Below are 13568 nucleotides of genomic sequence, written 5' to 3' on the forward strand. Positions count from 1 at the left end.
GTTCATCCAGAGGCAACGCCACCGCTCACTGTTCATCCAAACTGCCCCCTGCAACGCTCACAGTTCATCCAATCGATCGGCTTCAGTTAGTAGCAGTAGCGAAGGAATCGCTCGATCGGGTTCAGTTAACAGCCATCGATCGATCGCTCGGGTTTAGTAACGCATAGCCTGCAGTGCAATCGCTCGGGTTCAGTTAGAGCCCAACGCCTCGCTCGGGTTCAGTTAGAGCCAACGCCTCGCACACATGCGCGTACGTGTACGAGAGAAACGCGCATCGCTCGGCCCCCGACCTCCCACCGTAACCGGCAACTCCCCGAAATTTTCCTCCCCCTCGCTTCTACCACGGTTTTTTCCGTCATGGACGGCCCAAAGAATGTCATGCAGCTGCGTCTCCGGCCCGCCCAGGACGAAAAACCCATTGTCTGTCATGATTTTTTGTCATAGAAGTAGGAGCCCACCACATCTATGATGATACCGGGTTTTGTCACAATTATCGTCATAGAAGTGTCATATGTATGACAGAATTTTTTTCGTTCGGCCAAAAATGTCACGGATGTGTCTTTTTTTTATAGTGAGTGCAAGTTCTCTCAACAATGATAACATAATTAGATCATATAACAATCCCTCAACGTGCAACAAAGAGCCACTCCAAAATCGCTAATAGCGGAGAACAAATGAAGAGATTATTGTAGGGTACGAAACCATCTCAAGGTTATTCTTTCTGATCGATCTAGTGTGCTATTCATGTAAGTGTCACAAACAGCCCTAGAGTTCATACTAAAATAACACCTTAAGACACACATCAATCAAAACCCTAATGTCACCTAGATACTCCAATGTCACCACAAGTATCCGCGGGTTTGATTATACAATATGCATCACACAGTCTCAGATTCATCTATTCAAACCAACACAAAGAACTTCATAGAGTGCCCCAAAGTTTCTACCGGAAAGTCAAGACGAAAACGTGTGCCAACCCCTATGCATAAGTTCATAAAGTCACAGAACCCGCAAGTTTATCGCCAAAACATACATCAAGTGTATCACGTGAATATCCCATTGTGACCACAGATAAGCACATGCAAGACATACATTAAGTGTTCTCAAATCCTTAAAGACTCAATCCAATAAGACAATTTCAAAGGGAAAACTCAATCCATTACAAGAAGGTAGAGGGGAGAAAGATCATAAGATGCAACTATAGTAGCAAAGTTCGTGGTACATCAAGATCGTGCCAAATCAAGAACACGAGAGAGAGAGAGAGAGAGAGATCAAACACATAGCTATTGGTACATACCCTTAGCCCCAAGGCTGAACTACTCCTTCCTCGTCATAGAGAGTGTTGGGATGATGAAGATGGCCACCGGTGATGGATTCCCCCATCCGGTAGGGTGCCGGAACAGGGTCCCGATTGGTTTTTGATGGCTACAGAGGCTTGCGGTGGCGGAATCCCGATCTAGGTTCTGTTCTAGAAGTTTGGGGGTATATAAGAGGTGCTGGCATCAGGAACAAATCAGGGGGTCCACAAGGCAGCCACAAGGTAGGGGGCGCGCCCTCCACCCTTTTGGAGGCCCTGGGACTCTTCTGGTCCATCTCCGATGCTCCATTGGCTTCTTCTGGTCCATAAATAATCACCATAAATTTTTAGCTCGTTTGGACTTCGTTTGATATTCTTTTTCTGCGAAACTCAAAAACAAGGAAAAAAACAAAAACTGGCACTAGGCTCTAGGTTAATAGGTTAGTCCCAAATAGCATATAAATGCATATAAAACATCCAAGATGGATAATATAATAGCATGGAACAATCAAAAATTATAGATACGTTGGAGACGTATCATAGCCATGGACATGTCCTTCTTGGAGTCCGTGGCTACAGGTATCAAAGATATGCAGAGTAGGAACCAGCCAGAAGTGGCAGACGCTCAAGGAACACTGTGACTCTGTCGGCCTCATGGATCAGAAGTTGAGGGACAAAGGCAGCGAACTGCTGGAGTGGCACAGCAAACAGTTCCAATCCCTTCTACGGCAACATGAAGTGATAACCATGGCCAAGGAGGATGTTGCTGCCCGAGAGGTCCATTTGGCGAAACGCGAAGCGCTTCTAAATGCCAAGGAGAAGGACATCTCTACCAGGCAAAGGACCCTCGAAGTCACCCTCCGCAGAAAGGATGAAGAACTGGAGCCCTCGTCCAGCATCGCACCAAGGATTTAGAGGACAGGCAGAAAGCGGCTGTTGACATACTCACGCTTGATTCTTCTCCTCAGTTGAAAAAGTTCACTGATGATCTGGCCGCTGCATCTACTGCCAAGACTGACCTTGATCACAAGGTGGCGAAGCTCACAGAGGACCTTGCTAGGAGCACCAAGGAAATCGCGGCTATCAAAGACAAAGGGCAGAAAGCAGAGGCCCTCTTGAAGGAGGTGCAATCGCAACTTTCCTCCAACAGCCAGGACCTGGACACTGCCAATGGCACTATTACTGATATGAAGGCAAGGATAGGCACTCTAGAATATGAAATTGAGTCTGCCGTAGCTCACGAGAAGTTGCTGATGAAGGACTTGGATAACACGAGAACTCTCTAGAAGGATGCGGAGGACAAACTGGCGAACCAAGTTGAGCAGTGTGACCTCTGGATCAAGAACTTGGTTGATATTGCTGATCATCTCACTGCCAAATTACAATGATTAACATGAAGAGTTGGGCTTTCTTCGTTGGAAGGCATGAGGTCCCAAGCATCAAGCTAACACTCTTCTTTGATGGCTTGATTGAAGTGTCGAAGATGTACGAGGACGACAAGGCCGTTTGCTTTGCAAATGAGTCACGGAAGCTCGCCCGTGATGCCCTCTTCATGGTCTTGAGAAACCTTGCTTATCGCCACCCAGACCTCAACCTCTTTGATGGTTTCAAGAGGCTCCCACCGGGGGCCGATGTTTCTACTGCCGAGGAACAGGACGGCCCCCGTGCGTTCATGGTTCTGTCTATCCCCAGGGTCCCTGGAGACCTCCAAGCTCAATCTTGAACCATTCTTGTGGTTGTGGTGCCTTATAACAAAACACAATGCATGTCTTGTGTTTAGGTTTCGTATTGTTTACGATTTTGCACTCGTTGAAATGATGTTCAATTATGCTAATGCATGCTACCCCTCTTTTGTTTACCCATCGATGTTTGTATGGTTAGTTTCTTTTGTGTACTTTGGTTGCCTGCCAGTAGCATGTTGCCGCGATTGCTGTGAGGAATGGGCCCTTAGCATTCAGCTGGCGAGGAAATGCAGTCGGCGGGTTTTTCCTCAATAGTCTTTAGCACAGCCACTTGCCTTGTTGGGCAGGCTCGAAACAAAGTGAGGGCATATACAAAAGATAGCAAGGTATCGTCATACGACTGGACTGTCATACAAAAATTCTGGTTGTCCTAGGGATAAATGGACCAAACTCCAAAGAAAAAGCCAATGAACATGCTAACTTAGCTTTCGTTCATGCTCCCCTTCTTTGTCAGGCATGCATTTGGCCATGTTTAATATCTTCATCCCCACTTGCGATGGTTCCTCCCGTTCGTGTATTCATCCTTGTTCTGGAAAAACAACAAACGAGAAGGCGCACAAGGGAAAGACTTGGCGGTTTATTAGTTTTGCGTCCACCTCGGGCAAGAGCCGGAGGGGCTAATTGAATGTTTGTAGCTGACGATGTATGGCAGAAAAAGAAGGGTCGACTCCTCTCTCCTTTTCCTTATACTATTAATGCTCTTGTGGCAGCGGGCATGAAGGCCATGCTAGTGCGGAAAGCCTTGCTACAGCACACTTTCCGGGGAGTCAACCAATGGATTCGCACCAGCGTTCACTTAGGATTTGCCCTTGGCTGGATAAATGCTTAACCGAGTTCCACGCGGGCTCATCGACACTGACGACACTACCACTGCACGGTTCAATCATTGACAGGTGAGGAGGGAGGAGGGGGGCCAACCGCTGACCATTTTTCTTGTCTGCCCAACCGATACCCTTAGGCATCGGGCATGCTTGATAGGAGCTTACAAGGAGGGCGATGTCGCCACATGCATCGCTTCTTTTACCGGATGAGGGTAGCATGGCGGCCACGCCACCCGAGCCATCTGCGGTTGACCGCATCGCCATCACCTTTCGTCCTCGTCACTGTCATTGCTTCGACGGAGACGAACGATGAAATCTGGGTAGGACAAGGCGAGTGAGCGATGTCGCTCTTCTTCTCTGAAGCCGTTGACGGAGAGAGTATCGATGCCGACGATGCTGAAGCCTATCATGCTGTTTACGACTTCAGGTTCGCATAGGCGATCGCCCCTTCCTGGCTTGCCAAAGATGTCGTGGTGGATCACGATCACCTATGTGGCCATGAGCCCCTTGTGGTTCGGCAAGGGGGATATCACGTAGCTTAAAGAGTGAAAGCCATAGAACAACATGATGGTGGTGACACTGGTGGTTTTTCCCAGGTTCGGGCTGCTGGATAGCATAAAACCCTACTCCTGCTTTGGTGGATTGAGTGGAAGAACACAATGAGCATGTAACGCTCAAGCCCGGCAAGGGTGCTTCAAGGAGAGTAACTATGTGCACACAAGTATGCGAGGGTCCAAATCCTTTGCTAGTTTGCTATGGCCCTCCTTTTATAGCTCAAGGGGTAACCATAGTGGCAAAACAGTCATTATCTAGTGATTAGATAGCCAACAGTGCTACATACTTAACTCTGGCAATTAAGACAAAGTGCATTAAATGCACTGCTGGGTGTCATGCGAAGGGCGAAACCTGGCAAGCCTGCCGAGCCACTTAACCATCTATTGATTATAATCCTAACATGCCTCTGGACGAGTGTCATTTGGATAAATCTTGTCTTCCAACTGGGTGCCACGTGCTTAGCAGAAGCCACTTAATCAATTGGGGACTCTACACCGCACTGATAAGTGACTTGCGTCTCTGTGCTATGGAACGGTGGAGTCTTGGCGGGGATCCTGCCCCGGGCGGACCCGGTAAACTTAGCCGGGAAAATCTTGGACTTGCCATTGAGATGGTCTCGACCGAGCCAGGCTCTCCTGCCCAGCAAGGGAGGCCTTCCCAAGGTGATGTTCTTCTGTCTTGTTTGTCTTGGTCTTCTTGATCCGCTCTTTGACCTCACTAAGAGCTGCTTCTCTGGCTTGGCCTTGCTTGCCAGGGAGGAGGCCTTTTGTCCGTGCACAAGTCAGGGGAAACATACACCCCTGTTTGTGTACCCCAAAGATGGGGTCCGAATTGGAAAGGTTAGGGTGGAATCAACATGTACACATACCCACCCACATACCCTTCCCGCAAAATTGGAGGTCTTACTGTTCTCTACTTGAGCTATTTTGGAGCACCCAGGCGGTAGTACCGCCGTGGGTAGCAGTAGTGCCACTTCAGCGGTACTGTTGCATTCTAGTGTTGTGGTCACTACAACTTGTTTTGGAGCTACTGTGGTCTTATTTGCTTTCATGGTAGTAGGGCGGTAGTAGCAAGTGGTACTACTGCACCTAGTACTTCCCCACTAACGCAACCCTTCTGTAGCTCTAAAGGAATTAGCAGTAGTAGAGTGGTAGTACCACTTGAGCGGTACTTCCGTTTTCTACTACCGCACTCACTACCACCTAATTTAGTGCTTCTATAACCTATTTCCACTCGACAGAAGTAGAGCGGTAGTAAGGCATGGTAGTACCACTTTGTCGTGGAGGAAGCACGGTCACCTATGGGGCAGGGTTGCCCCTTTGTAGTTCGGTGGGGGAATGATCACACTGCACAAAGAGCAGAAACAACAGGGCACCATGGTATGGACAACTCTCTTTTACCTAGGTTCTGGCCACTTTGCAGTAGAAAACCCTACTCCTCCTTTGGTGGATTGATCTGGAGGAACACAAAGACATGGAGCACTCAAGCCCAGCAAGGGTGCCTCAGTAAGAGCGACTACGCTCGTACCAGTGTTGAGGGACCAAAAGTTTGAATCCTTTGCTAGGTTGCCCATGCCTCCTTTTATACCTTGAGGGGCAACCACAATGGCAAAATAGTCATTGCAACATGATTAGATAGCTAATGGTGTTATCATATCTAATTCTGGAAGTAAAGACAAAGTGCATTAAATGTAGTGCTAGGTGTCGTGTGGAGATTGAAGCCCAGCAAGGCCGTCGCGCCGCTTATCCAACTACCTCTTATTAGCATGACACTTAGGCGTGTGTCAATAAAGTTAATCTCTTCTCCAACACATTACTAGGGAAAACCTTATACACGGAATCTTAGCAGCAGCGTGGTTCTGGGGGAAGCGCTACTGGTAATTAGCATTAGCGCGGGAAAAAACCATGCGCTACTGCTACTCACTTAGCAGTAGCGCGGTTCGGTGGAACCACGCTGCTACTAAAATTGACTGACAGTTCCCGCCACCCTAGGTTTAGCAGTAGCGTGGCCTTTCTAACCGTGCTACTGATAAAGTTATAGTAGTAGCGTGCTTTCTTTGGGTGGCACTACTGCTAATTTTGAAACTGGCCACATGGCAGGCCCCTCTTAGCAGTAGCGCGTGTGCCGTAAGCACGCTGCTGCTATGTCATTAGCAGTAGCACGGTTTACGACCAGTGCTACTGCTAAGCCGCATCATATACCACCTTTTCCCTCCCCCTCCCCTCCCCCATCCTCTCTTCCTCACTTTCCCCTACCTCCCACCTCCTCTCTCCCTCACTTTGCTTCTTCCTCACTACTTCCCCCCCATTACTCTCCTTATTCTACCTAGCTTTGTCTCTCTTTATTATTCCTAGCTAACTTACACCACCTCCATTAATGCATCTCCTTTCTCTTTTTCCTCCCCCCCTTCACTAGTTGAAGTTGTCTCCTCCCAAATTAGCTAGCTAGGTAGATGTAGCATTTAGTGAAGTGACCTATGTACCCCCTAACTAGATCTAGCCTTGTCAAGAAGAGCTTTGTCCACTTTTGATCTCGCTACTCATCATCTACATCATGTGCTCGATCTCGAGATAGAGGTGATTAAAAATTTATGCTTTTCCAAGAATGGAAATATGTGTATGTGTCTGCGATATGACATAATCGGGCGATATGATGGAAATTGTGTGTGTGGCATGAGTTGACACCAAATTGTGCTTGTGAGTTGCCTATGTTTTGCCAAAATGTCGATTTATTTCCGTTTCGGCGAATTCTGGGCAAACTCTAGATCTATATGTCCTATTTTTAGGGAAGGTCATGCCAAATTTTTGTATGACTTTGATGCATGCACGCATTTTTATAATCAATTTGTTTGTAATTACCGAGCAGGCGTTCATGATGGTCAGTGGAACGATGGAGCACAGGTGGTTGCGTTCGATGGTATAGGACATGAAAGAAAATAACGTGACAGAGGTTTTTGTCCGTGTCGAAGATGCAAAGGAATAGTTTGGCTCGACCTCTATGACGATGGTCATGTCGAAGCGCACCTGCTGATGACTGGTTTCATGGATGGCTATACTCGGTGGATAATTGAATATGAGGATGATGATGTTGAGAACGCCGACGGGGCAGGCAATGATGACACAGGGCAAGACGAAGAGATGATCGATAATGGCGGCAGGGAAGAGGCCAGACATGCCGGCGGAGAAGGGGCCGGACATGGCGGAGGAGAAGGCGCCGGACATGGCAACGGAGAAGGGGCCGGACATGGCGGCAGAGAGAACATGGACTCCATGCCGCAGAGTTCGTCGGTACTAAGTTCAATCGTGCGGGACCCTCATGTTCAAGCACTGCTTCGCAAGGAGACGAGTACTAAGAGAGCTGATTCTAGAGAGGAGGCTAAGCTGCAGCAACTGGTGGTGGACTCTAACACTCCATTGTATGATGGTTGCAATCATGAGGTGACCCGCTTGAGTTTCACACTCCAACTCCAGAAGACGAAGGGTCAAAACAAATGGACCGACACTAGCCTCGATGAGCATCTCAAGTGCCTAAAGGATGTTCTTCCCGCAGGGAATATATGTCCTACTAGTATGGATGAGGACAGGAAGATCATGTGCCCTCTTGATCTGCCGCACGTTAGATACCATGCATGCATCAACGATTGCATAATTTATCGGAAGGAGCACACAGAAAAAAAAGCTATCCAGTGTGCAATGCTTCTCGATACAAGAAGGCCGAGAAGAAATCTCCCCAGAAAGTAGTTTGGTACTAACCGATAACTCCCGACTCCAGCGGTATTTCATAGATCCCAAGGAAGCAAACCTCATGCGCTGGCACGCGGAGAGGAAGAAGCCCTACGATGGAGATGATCCGAAGCTGAGACACGTCAAGGATGGAAGGCAATGGAGAGCGTTGAACGACTTCTATCGTTATTTCAAATGTGATGCAATGAACATCATGCTTGGTGCGTGTACTGATGACATGAATCCATTTGGCAACCAGCACACCAACCATAGCACATGGCCCGTGTTTTTATGCATGTACAACCTCCCCCCTAGTTGTGCATGAAGTCAAAGTACATTCACATGAGCATGCTGATTCAAGGGCTGAAACAACCAGGAAATAATATTAATCTGTATCTGGGGCTACTTCAAGAGGAGCTAGACACATTATGGAAATCACCAACCAAGACATGGGATGCTATCAAAGGCGAGAATTTCTACATGAGAGCCACGCTGATCACGACGGTGCACGACTATGTCGGTTACGGATATGTCGCGGGCCAGGTGTGCCATGGATATTGCACATGCACGCAGTGCATGGATGATACGACGTCTCAGCAGCTAACGTCAAGGAAAGATGGCGGGTCTGGGAAGACCGTGTACATGGGGCATCGAATATGGCTCAAGAAGGACGACCCGTGGAGAAACCGTGGAGATCTATTCAATGGTCGCGCTGAGCATCGAGGACCTCCACGTAAGCGGAGCGGTGCCACAATCGACGAGCTATTGAAAAACTGGGAACAGTGCCCCGCACTGGGAAAGACGATGAAAAAGGTTCCGGAGCCGCTGCTAAAGGTATGGAAGATGAGGTATGTGTTCGGGGACTTGGGGTACTGGCACAAACTCGACACACCTAATTGCCTTGATCAAATGCATATCTGTAAGAATGTCCTTGAGAGCTTGCTCGCGACACTGATGAACATGCCAGATAAGACCAAGGATGGGCCGAAGGCAAGAAAAGACTTGCAAGATTTGGAAATCAGGGAAGATCTGCACATGCCGCCCCGTAAAAAGTCAGATGAGACAGAGACGGAGACAGAGGCGCGGCAGAAGAAGGGAAAAAGTAAAGGAAGAGTATTATTGCCCCCCTTCTTGCTTCCCCTTAAGTCCGACTGAGATCGATCAATTCTTTAAGTGCCTTACCGAAGTCAAAGTTAGTTTCGGTTACTGTGGCAAGATAAGCATATATCTAAACAAACAATAAAAGGTTCAGCGGGATGAAGTCCCATGACTGTCATGTGATGATGACACAGATACTACATGTTGCCCTTAGAGGGATAATGGACAAGCATGTCCGTGACATGCTTATTGGTTTCTGTAAATTTTTCAACGTCATCTCTCGAAAGTCGATCAGTGTGAAGCAGCTTCGTTGGCTACAGGAAGAGATTGTTGTGATACTGAATGAGCTTGAGATGTACTTCCCGCCCGTGTTCTTTGACATCATGGTGCATCTGTGTGTCCATATTGTGGATGACAAAATAGACCTGGGGCCGTCATTCCAGCACAAAATGATGTCGTTTGAGAGGATGAATGGGATCATAAAAGGATTCATTCATAACATGTCCCATCCGGATGGAAGTATCTTCTAGGTCTATCTAACACAAGAGTTCATCTCTTTCTGTCAGAATTTTCTATATGGCGCGGACCAGCCGCCTGGTGTTGGTGTTGGTTTGCACGTTAACATGCACGATGGGAGGCTCGAAGGAGAAGGTCACTCCAACGGTCGTAGGCAACTGCACATGGCATACTCGGATTGATGCAACGACTTTGACAGAGAAAAATTGGTAGTGCTACAACACCTAGATGAAGTAGATCCTTTCGTGGCACTACACGGAGAAACTATCGCAAAGAAGTATCGTGACCGGGGGGTATGTAGGACTGACGCCGAAGTTACTAGAGAGCACAACTCCACTTTCCTGCATTGGTTCAAAGAGCATATTATTGCTAATCCCCCAGAAGAGGGCTCTAAGGACGGTTAGCTCATATACGCCTTAGCACATGGCCCCTCGCCCTACCTCGTCACCTATCAGGCATACGATATCAACCGATACACGTTCTACATGGAGGCCAAAGAAATGGACAGTGATGATTAGAACTCAGGGGTGATGATGGAATGCATGACCGGCAGTGACAATGGCGCCACTGAGAGATTTTACGGAAGGGTCGAGGAGATCTGGGAGCTTGACTACTCTAGAGTGCACAACGCGATGATGTTTCGTGTCATATGGGCTAAGAATTTCAAAAGAGAAAACTGGTATTTCACTACCATGACTATACCCGACGCCAACAACGCTACCGGGAATGCTATCACAAAAAACAAGACATGGGTACACGCTAAGCACGTGACACAATGCTTCTTCTTAACAGACCCATGCAATCCCAGTTGTGTTGTCATGAGGAGAGGTAAAAGGAACATCATTGGAATGGATGGAGTTGCCAACGAGGGAGACTACGACCAGTACGGCAAACCAATGAGGGAAGATGACGATGACGATGAAGTATACGTCAAAAGAAGAATCAATACTACATTACCTAAGAAAGATCATACTCCATGGAAAAGGAAAAGTCACGATGAGGGGCTCAATTATTCTTCAATGAACAAGAAGGGAAAGAAGCTCACTCAACAACGAAAACATCAACACTAAGGAACCGTACGTTATCGGTCAAATGATGTAATATATATGTTCCTATTTTGTGTACACACTTGGCCATTATGCATGGGTCAAATGATGTATTATATATGTTCCTATTTTGTATACATACTTAACCGTCAAATGATGCAATATATATTGCCTTAGTTATATAGATTGTATCACCTTCCCTTCGTTCGTTGCTCTCAGAGAAAAGGAAAAGAAAAGACAAGAAAAGGGAGAGAAAATAAAGGAAAATAAAATATAAGAAACAAATAGGAAACTGCTACAGGTACTGGCTATAGCAGTAGCGCTTTTCTAAACAAGAGCTATAGCTAGTGAAGGTAGCAGTAATGCTTTCTGTACAAAAGTGCTATAGTGTACCTGTAATAGCAGTAGCACTTTCTGTATAAAAAAGATGTAGCTACCTGTAATAGCAGTAGCGCTTTCTATATAAAAGCACTATAACTAACTTTGCTATAGCATGTTTATCCGGAACGTGCTACTGCTACCTCGACTTAACCCGCAAAATCCTCACTTTCTCTGCTTCTTCCCGCCTCTGCTTTTCCCCCAAATCCCCACTCTCTCTTCCCCCGTGTTGTCGCGCCGAAGCCCTGCCCTTGCCACGCCCCTGTGCTCGCCCTAGGCGGTCGCCCCCGACCCCGGTGCTCGGCCCTGTCCCGGCACTCGCCCCCGACCCCAACGCTCGCCTCCATCCCGGCGCTCGCCCCCGTCTCCCCTGACCCCGACGACCCTCAGTGCCATGCCGTCTCCCCCGACCCGGCCTCGCCTTGGTAGCGCGCCATCTCCCCCGACCCCATCTCTCCCTCTATGCCCTCTGTAAGCCCTCTCCCCTTCCCTCTTCTTTGCTGTTTAGTGCTAGTTAGTATGAAATAGTATGAACCCTAGGCTATTTTTTAGTGTTAGAAAAAACAGAATTGATTATATAGGGTTCTTGCATTTTTTTAGTTAAAGCAATTGTTGTTATTTAAATTTTATAGTGCTAGTTAGTTAATTAGAATTAGTATGAAACCTAGGACAAATTAGTTAAACAATTGTTGCTATTTAATTTTTTTAGTTAAAGCAATTGTTGTTATTTAAAAAACAGAATTTGAAGTGGACAGATTAGTTAAAGCAACTGTTGCAATTCAAATTTTTAGTTAAAGCAATTGTTACTATTTAAAAAACATAATTTGAAGCGGACAGATTAGTTAAAGAAACTATTGCTATTTAAATTTTTTAGTTAAAATAGAATTTATATAGGCTGAATTTAGTTCAAATATTGTGAAGAAAAATGACTTCTTGCATTTTTCTTCAAGTTCTATATTTTTCTTCCTTTTATATGCAAATTTGAAGTGGACTTGTGATATGTGGACATGTGATTTGGACATGTCATATTTGGAATTTGGACATGTCATTTGGACATGTGATGTTTTGGACATGTCATATTTGGAAAACGATGATTATGTGCGGGGTAAATTATCTGAGTGGCCTATGTTTCGCCGGAATGTTGATTAATTTCCGTTCCGGTGAATTTTAGGCGCTCGATATGTCCACGTTTTAGCAAAGGTCTGGCCGAAATTTTCCATGAACTTTCGCATGACTTGTGCCAGAAACTGGGCATATCAAGTGCCGGGAGTTGCTGGGAAACGGCATTCCGGCAAACATAGATCTTTTTTATGTCATTTCTCATTTTTTTTATAGTTTTAGAATTAAACGAGGAGACTTAATCGTAGGAAACATGTCGAACAACAAAGAAACCGGGCCTTCTGACCAAGATGTAGACGAGATGGATTATGATGGTGAACAACAGTACCTCGACTTTTTGTCTGCTAAGCACAGTCAAGGTTTGCAAGTCAGCCTCGATGATGGTACTGACGCCGACAACAACATTGACGGCGCCGGCACCGATGGCGGCGCCGAGACCGGCGGGGAAGGTACCGCGTGGAAGATACCGTCGCCGATGCCGCCACCAAAAAGAAGAAGTAGAACAAGCAGAGGATACGAAAAATGAACAAACTTGGCATCGGACGACTGGTGATCACAAAGATGGCACCTGGCAAGTTTTTGCCATTAGTGCCGGAAGAACCTCGCACATGCTATGGGAACCAAGTAGGATGCATCCTACGGGAATGTGCGAGCATCAACGACGATGACTTAAGGAGTAAAGAACATTTGCGGCAGTTGCTGCTGACGAAGTTGCATAAGAGATTCAAGTTCCCCGACCGGGATGATAGCATAGAGCAACCGTGGGATGATCTGTAGATGAAAAAGATTAACAATCTTGCCATGGGCATGTTCAGCAATGATTTGGCCTCTTGGAAAGGGAGGGTGAAACGAGCTATTGAGGTTGAGGAACCCGTTTCCAAGATTCTGATGAAAATCCGACACTTACGGAAGAGGAGTTCAATAAGTGCAAGCACACTTGCGCTACTGAGGCAGCCAAGTCTAAGGCTGTGAAATTCAAGAGCCTTCAGCAAAGTAACACGGGGAAGCATTGCCTTGGAAGTCCTGGCTACCTTGGCAAAAGGCCAATATGGGATAAGGAGGACGCGGAACATGAAGCCGCGGGTCTCCCAGACCCGTTCGCGAAGTTCACCAACCCCTTGGAGCGTGACTTCATCAGGGACCGCTACAAGTGGGACAAGGGAAAGAAGCTTTTTTACACAGACAAGATTGCGAGGAGATTGATTAGAATACTGGTAATTATTCTTTTACCACCTTACATTTAGCTCTTGATCAAGTCCGCTACACATTCATAA

Source organism: Triticum dicoccoides, chromosome 4B (genome assembly GCF_002162155.2).
Source record: "Triticum dicoccoides isolate Atlit2015 ecotype Zavitan chromosome 4B, WEW_v2.0, whole genome shotgun sequence".
Lineage (NCBI taxonomy): Eukaryota > Viridiplantae > Streptophyta > Magnoliopsida > Poales > Poaceae > Triticum > Triticum dicoccoides.